This window comes from Palaemon carinicauda, chromosome 4 (genome assembly GCF_036898095.1).
Source record: "Palaemon carinicauda isolate YSFRI2023 chromosome 4, ASM3689809v2, whole genome shotgun sequence".
In the NCBI taxonomy this organism is placed as follows: domain Eukaryota; kingdom Metazoa; phylum Arthropoda; class Malacostraca; order Decapoda; family Palaemonidae; genus Palaemon; species Palaemon carinicauda.
This window is the reverse complement of record NC_090728.1, coordinates 37,556,541-37,565,653: the sequence shown is the minus strand read 5'-3', so window position 1 is coordinate 37,565,653 and position 9,113 is coordinate 37,556,541.

The window sequence follows — 9,113 nt, the reverse complement described above, 5'->3', positions numbered from 1 at the left end:
CTTCAAGAAACCAGGCTAGAAAATCAGGAATGAAGGAGAATTTAATTTTCATAGTCTTATATTAACCTTTTCCCAGAAATAGTTTTTGGGACGTGGATGTCGAAAAGAAAGAGAATACTGTATTAAAAAAAAATGTGAAACCGCCTAAAAAATCGTTGCCAAAATATTTAAACATAGGACAAAAATCATTGGACGAAAATATTTTTCCGCTAAAAAGGCAAAATGTGCGGTTTCACTTTACATCACTGGGTTATTCAGCAGCCCTATATTTCCAATCAGTGATGTTCAGTCAATTGGACTTCGAGTACTAGTATTTTACCATTTCTAAAATACCTGGGAGTTCCATTTTAACGTTTAAAAACGATTAAACGGGGCTTTATCCTATAAACATTGCGCTTAACATTTTCAAAAAAGAAAAAAAAATAAATAAATAAATTAAGCCACCTAATTAAAAAGAAACGATGGCTTTAATCGAGAGCTTGAATTTCCTGAAATATTGATAAAAACAGAACTGCATGATGAGAAGGTAACCAAGAACGATCAAATTTTCCCGTTTCGGCAATTAGTATAAAGTACAAACACAAATTTACGAGAAATTACATTTACCTTTAGAAACAGGGTCTTATGAATTTCTTTTAGTTGAAGGACACATTGTGGTCACAGCTATGACCTCGACTTAATCAGTTGTTTGATAACAGAGATCTTTGCTGATAAATATGTGTCCAGCTGAGTCACGAACGTAACTTGAAAATAACTGATGTAGACCTATTTATGTTATTGGTGTAGACCTTATCTTGTACCAACACAATTTACCTACCGTATACAATAATGAATGCATCAACATTTTATTCAATATCATTTTTTATACATATTACGCTATCATTATGGAAATGTTCACAGATTCATTAATTCATATGGCAATTTTTTTCAGGATTAAAACTATAGATAGCATATATGCGTATAAAACACCTTAGAGTCAAAATTCTCCTATAAATAAATACGTCGATGACGCTAAAGTCTATTTCTATATTATTCGGTTCCATAAATACCAGATATCTGCATCTTCCAGTTATCTATCCATCTGGCCATCACTTATCAATGCACTTGAAAAGCAGCTACTGTCGAGTTGCGTAGCTCCCTTCTCTTAGCAACTAAGATTTGAAAAGTACTCCTTATAAGGAGACAGTTTTGCCTTCCCATCACTTCTTCAACGTTGAGGATGGGGGCGGAGCCGTCGGCGGTCTTTTTGATTTCCAACATCTCTTTCACTTGCAATCTCTCTCTTTCAGTTCAGGTATCCCTCCCAACCACTTACTGATAGAAATCTCAATAATTACAATTATAAGTAACTCTTTATTTTTATTTTTATTCTAGATTTACAGGTACAGGAATGTTTATTCCATCCTTTCTCTGCTACTCAAGCATTTACAACTCCCTCCTTTCAGCTCCCTCTTACTCAGCTGAAATCTCACACTATCCCTCCACATTATAACTTAAGCTTAAACCACTACGAAGTTTTTTACTTCACCTATACCAACGTCTCCTACTAAAACTATTCAACTCCTTCCCGAGCTCTCCTACTTATCGGGACTTACTACTATAATTCTTTTTCTCTAACTAAAGACTGGAGCCAGAGGGCTCTTGGGAAGGACATCTCCTTCCTTCAGTCACCTATTTCCTTTCTCAATGCAGGCATGTAACCATCGCCTGTACCCATCACAACCCAAAACCTAACCCAATATCCTAAAATAAAAGTTGCAGAATACCCCCCATCCCAACCACCTATCTCAATAAATCCTACCAAAACACCTACGGGCTGCAAGGGCCAGGCAATCGTCAACAACAACAAAGATTTGAAATATTCGATTCTTATTTTTTAAATCCTTGATTTTTACAAACCTCCGCCTTTCCTCTGGCTAAGACAAGATAAAGGATACTACAGTAGTTTTCCTGACCATCATCCTCCATACGGGAAATAGAAATCCTCCTGAATGAGGCTATGATTCATCCCATCCTGCTTGAGCTCTCCCATTAGACCAGACATCTGAGACATGGGCAACCTGCGGCCCTCGACGTATTGATATGCAAATCCCAAGATTTTTTTGGTTATTTAACATTTTCTATTATATTTACTTATATCAGTAATCAACATTATAATGATTAAGAAATAGTGAAAAAGATGACAGTGTTATGTAAACTTTCATATTCAGACAAATGAAACAAAGAAGAATTGCAAAAAAAAAAAAAAGAAAAAAAAATCACTATATATTGAGCAAGCAATATTTCCTGCATATATGTATTACCATGCATTCCTAACCCACTTGGGTATAGTAAAATGTGGCCCCCGGTTGACGGACAGTTACTCATGACTTCATTGGACCTTTCAGTGTTATTTATTCTTTTCCTTTTTTGTTAGATGAAGATTGACATATTTGTCAAGTCAAGAAACTCCGTCAGCCTTGTTATATGGAATGATGGATGGGGGAAATGTTAGTCATATCTCGAAAAGAAGTCCCCTTAAAGATGAAATATGTCTTTCAAAACTTGAAAGATTATTCATTTTGCTCAGAACTGACGAAAAAAGATTTTTTTATTAAAAAATCATATATAAATATATATATATATATATATATATATATATATATATATGTATATAAATTTATACCTCATACTTGGGATCGAACGCTAGCCCCTTCTAATGAAAGGCCAGGTCGAAACCAACCATGCCACAAGAAGCATGATTGATTTTGACCTGGCCTTTTATTAGAATGGGCTAGCGTTCGATCCCAAGTATGAGGTAGAAATTTATTTCTATTTGAACACGATGTTGTGTTGATATTTATCCATATATATATATATATATATATATATATATATATATATATATATACATATATATGTATATATAGATGTATATATGTGTATATATATATAAATATACATATATATATATATATATATATATATATATATATATATATATATATATATATGTGCGTGTGTATGTATATATATATACATATACATATATATATATATATATATATATATATATATATATATATATATATATATACATATATATTATCTTACGAAGCTGGTCTAGTGTAGAGTAAATACAATATTTTATTCATGATTTATCTATGTTTTCATATGTGCATTGAAGAGGTTAGCCAGCTATTAAGTTGAGTTTCTCTCGTGTAGATTTAAGTTTATTATATAAATTGCGTAAGACTTTCATCGTTAATTTAATTGAATTCTTCATTCAAGTCAGTATATTTAGATTTACGTTATTTTTAAGAATTAACTTTTTATTTCACGCATTTTCGTTACGAAATCTTACGTAATCTGTTTGAGATTGTTATGTAACTCATACGAGGTTATGTTTTTTTTATATTTTTATGAGCTATTGCATCATGTTTGTGAAAAAATATGCAATTCTCTTTATATGCCATGTGCTTTGGAAGCATCTCGGGGGCCATAGGGCTGGATGTTATCTTTTTATTATTTTGGGGACAAAGGGAGGGCGGAGGTAGCTTAGAGAGAGAGCCGTCTCGCATTGCGTGAGTACGTGTTTGAGAAAGCAATACTTGGTAACTCTGACGCCCTTAGGCCAGCACCCCACGCTTCCCTGATCTTTTGGAATTTCCTGGAAGTAGCTAAGTTTCATATAAAGGCGGCCCCAGGGTTGCATAGATCAGATAGAGAATCCCAGCCTTAAATTATGGTTATCTTCCCCCTCTCTCTCTCATACGCAGATCAGAGTATAGTTTTAAAAGTGTTTATTGAAATATCAGAATTTTTGTGTGACGGGTTTTTGTAAACATAGTGAGTATTTATAAAAATTCTCTTAGAGTTTTTGTAAACGGCCCTGTAGTAAGGTGAAAGGTACTTGTATCGTGATCTGGTTATCTATTTTTATCAAGTATCAAACTTAAATATTGTATTCAGATTTAATTTCAAGTAAAACAAGTGATTGTATAATTTTCATAGGCATTATTTCTTTTGTCTTATTCTAATGTTTATTCATATTTACTATTTTGAGTCAAGTGATTATATGATTTTCAGATTGTAACATTTTTGTCTTAATCTAAACTATGTTCAGACCTGATATTCCGAGAGATTTTTTTTTTTTAAGTAAATTCTCTTCAAGTGTTGTAATTTATATAGAATATATTTACTATTGTAAAGAGAGTATTATTCTAATAACCAGTGTTTAAATTAGCATTTGCTCGTATCATGTTAAAAAATTGTAGGAAGAGTTTGTTTGAATAAGTCTTAAGAATAATTACCCCGTTTTGTTTGAGTGTACTGTACTTAAGAGACCTTTGGATATTCATTGTTTTATATATTGCTGTCTGTGAGTTATATAACTGTCTCAGAGTTCGGGTATTAATATTTACAAATGTACCAGATTTAATGTAAAAGCAAATAGGGGAGTTAGGAATTCGAGAGGTTGTTTAGCTTGCCAGCCATAATATATATAATACCATATGTTTGGTTTCCAGACACGGGACCATCTTATAATAATATATATGTATATATATATACATATATATATACACATAGATATACACACATATATATACATATATATACACACACACATATATATATATCTATATATATATATATATATATATATATATATATATATAAATATGCATATATATATACATATATATATATATATATATATATATATATATATATATATATATATATATATATATATATATATGTACATGTATATATGAAAAAAATACTGTTCTGTTTGGGGGTGTTTGACGGAGGCCGTGTTTGGTGTGGATCCCTTGTTTACTAGGGTTTAGGATAAGGAAAACATAATTAGCATCTATCAAGACAAGACTATTTCATATTCAAAATCAAAGCAGTTCAAAGGATAATTGCATTAGGCCTGTCGATTTCTTTTTTTCGAGAACGACTGTTGGGATACCATTAAGCTAAAAGTAATGAGAAAGTTTCTTTTTCGGGAGAGGATGGCAAGATGGTACTGAAGTAAAAGAGGACATGACGCTGTATGGAGTGGAGTTCTGCTTATACTCCGTATTGAAAAGGGCGCTCTTATCTCTGGGAAGTTTAGTTTTTCAGAAGTTCTGCAAAACTTTGAAAGTGAAAAGCCTGAAAAAGAAAAAGTTTTATGTGATATTAGCATGGCTTTCATTTAGCCCAAAGAGATATATACCGTAATGACGGTCAAATATCAAGAATGTTAGCATTGTATTTCTGTGAACATTTTTTATCACTTAAGTTCTTGTGACGCTCGGATATTCCATATTACTGAGATGTGACCGTCATTACGCTATATATCTATTTGGGCTGAATGAAAGCCATACTTATATCACATAAAACTTTTTCTTTTTCAGGCTTTTCACTTTCAAAGTCTTGCGGAACTTCTGTAAAACTAAAGTTTCCAGAGGTAAGAGCGCCCTGGTGGTCATCCTGGCAAAGTAGAACCAAGTGCTGCACCATTTGGCTTCAAAAACCACTTGGCTGATAGCACATTGTGCTAAGAGTCTCTCCCATTAGATGTTCTCTGGCTCTCCGCAATTCTACTGGGAAAAGGTTACTTGTCCAAAGCGAGTCTAATTTTTGTCGCAACAACCGCATTCGTCTTGCAAAAAGCTACACTTTTCACGTATTATATCAACAGGGGCGTATCCAATCATCTGTTCTTCACAAGAATGGAATCTGAGACCTTTTGCATAGGTAGTGAAAACTAATAGCCTACCAATCACACCATGAAGTCATGTAGCAAATGCTGTACACTATGAAAGGGATGTACAACTCGTCAGTTTTGTCACCGTAGCCTAATTATTACGTTTGATTTGTATCTCAGGAAAATATATTTTATAACAGTTGGTTGAATAGATGTTTGCTTGAGCTTCTATTGTTTATTTGCGTATTCTTTCTCTTCCTTTTACGCTTAAGAAGTGTAAATATTAGCGCAAGGCCTTACATGGCCTGTTCCTAATGAATTCACTCTTCCTGGATCCTTTCACGAAGCAATCTCGCGTATTTGATCAGCTGACTTTTCATTAAGTCGGAGCTTTCGGCGCTTTTTCTTCGAGTAAAACTTTGGAAAGTTACTAAAAGCTTTTATTACCAGTATATTTTACTGAGAAACCTTAAGGAGAGTTAGTGAATACTTTGCTTCAATTAAAAGAAAAAAAAATACAAAGAAGTAACGCATGAATTTAAAATGGGATGGTAACTAAAATACTAACAGGGAAAAAAATATTACTTGAAAATTAACACACCGTAGGGAAGAAGCCTAACTGCTTTTAAAATTACATCTGGTAATAGATCAGAGTTCATTGAAGAATGGACTCCAGGATAGCAAAGAATGGATAAGATATCACACTTAAATGTTTATATTTAAGAAAATTACATCTTGAGGTTTAGTGCGAATGAATGAAAAACGATTGAAACACTAAGAGATGACCTGTTTATGTCGTATACGCATTACGAGAAAAATCAACAGCATGAAAAATATGGAGATACAAAGTAGTTCTAAAAGGCTTACATTGGGTGAAAGGATATATTAGATTATTTTGAGGCGGAATATACGACAATAGGTTGGTGAAAAAAAGTATACAATTTAAATTGTTAGCCAGAAGAGGATGCAGACTTAAGCACAGTTGAACAGATAGTGAGCAAGACAGGGCAAGAGTGAATGGCGCAACATATGTTGAGGGTTCGACAACTACTGAAGAGGCTTGTTGTATAGTCATGTGAAGTACTTATAGAATGAATATGGATATGGCTTTTTTTTTTCTTCTGTAGCTAACGCCTGTTATGGGAAAAGATTGTTATGGGAAAAGATATGTATATATATATATATATATATATATATATATATATATATATATATATACATATATACTGTTTATAAACACACACACACACACACACACACACATATATATATATATATATATATATATATATATATATATATATATATATATATATATATTTTTTTTTTTTTTCAAATAAGCCATATATATATTTTTGTTTTTTAAAACATTAATGTCTGGATTCTCTTAACGACCTCGGGATCAGAGCCCCAGGCGAAATCACACAAATACAAGAGCTTGTGACCGGCCGGGAATTGAACCCTGGTCGGCAAGCTTGTATAGACAGTGACTAAACCACTTGGCCACGTGGTTTAGTCACTGTCTATACAAGCTTGGCGACCAGGGTTCAATTCCCGGCCGGTCACAAGCTCTTGTATTTGTGTGATTTCGCCTGGGGCTCTGATCCCGAGGTCGTTAAGAGAATCCAGATATTATATATATATATATATATATATATATATATATATATATATATATATATATATATATATATATATATATATATATATATGGCTTATTTAATTATGAAAAACACGTCTAAATGTGCAAAATTTATCATATATATATATATATATATATATATATATATATATATATATATATATATATATATATATATATTTATATATACCCTTTCTAAGTGGGGATACTTAAAGTAATAAAAGAGTTTGTGTATTGCCATGATTAGCAAAGCTGTACTAATGAAGGTAGAGGGTTGGCCCGGGCACCAGCCACCCGTTGAGATAGTACCGCTAGAGAGCTATGGGGTCTTTTTACCTGCCAGACAGTACTACTGTACATTGGATCCTTCTCGCTAGTTACGGTTCATTTTCCCTTTGCCTACACACACACAATGAATAATCTGGCCTAAACTTTACATATTCTCTTCATACACCTGACAACACTGATTACCAAACAATTCTTCTTCACTCAAGGGGTTACTGCAATGTAATTGTTCAGTGGCCACTTTCGTCTTGGTAAGGGTAGAAGAGACTCTTAGCTATGGTAAGCAACTCCTCTAGGAGAAGGACACGCCAAAATCAAACCATTGTTCTCTAGTCTTAGGTAGTGCCATAGACTCTGTACCATGGTCTTCCACCGTCTTGGGTTAGAGTTCTATTGCTTGAGGGTACACTCGGGCACACTATTCTATTTTATTTCTCTTCTTCTTGTTTTGTGAATGTTTTCATAGTTTAAATAGAAAATATATATTCTAATGTTGACACTTTGAAATATTTTATTTTCCTCTTTCCCTTTCCTCACTGGGCTCTTTTCCCTTTTGGAGCCCCTTGGTTTATAGCATTTTGCTTTTCCAACTAGAATTGTAGCTTAGCAGGTAATAATAATAATAATAATAATAATAGTCAGTGTCACCCATGCGGGGTTGGTTTGCTTTGAATGACCAGATTAAAGTCTCCTATCATCACTAACCCATAATGACCAGCGTGGTGATGAAATTACCAAATCCCATAAATGAATAATGACATGTCTGAGGTCTTTGTCCTGCGGTAGACTAGAAATGGTTTCACTTGCCGTTTTTACACACACACACACACATATATATATACATATATATATATATATATATATATATATATATATATACAGTGTATATATATATATATATAAATATATATATATATATATATATATATATATATATATATATATATATATATATATATATATATATATATATACGCGTGTGTGCGTGTGCTTTTCGAGTTTTTCTCTAGTGCCATTTTCATAAATTCTCCGGGGGTGAGCCTTTGATAAAAAAAAAAACTGGCATTTTCCGATTTCATTTATATCTTTTATTCCATCATTACAACTGTTTACCCAAAATAATGGATTTATCAAGTGTTTACTAAGTAATCTATATTTAAATCCTATTTCCATATAGAGATTCAAGTAAAACTCGATTAAGAAATTGAGCATTATTCTTAAAGGCTACAAGAAAAGAAAAAGAAAAAAAATATTTCAGAATTTCAAAGATTATAAAGAGGAAATTGAAGGGAAATCGTTTGCGAGTTTGTAGGCCTATGTGTGGATGTGTATAAGCATAATTTTAGTCAATTCCCTCTTTATAATCTTCAAGGGATATTTGAAATGCTAAAATATTTTCCTTTTCTTTTTCTTTTCCATGTAGCCTTTAACAAATCACCGTTGAATTGTTTGCTAAAAAACGGATTTTGAGCGAAGCGAAAAATCTATTTTTGGGTGAGATAGCCA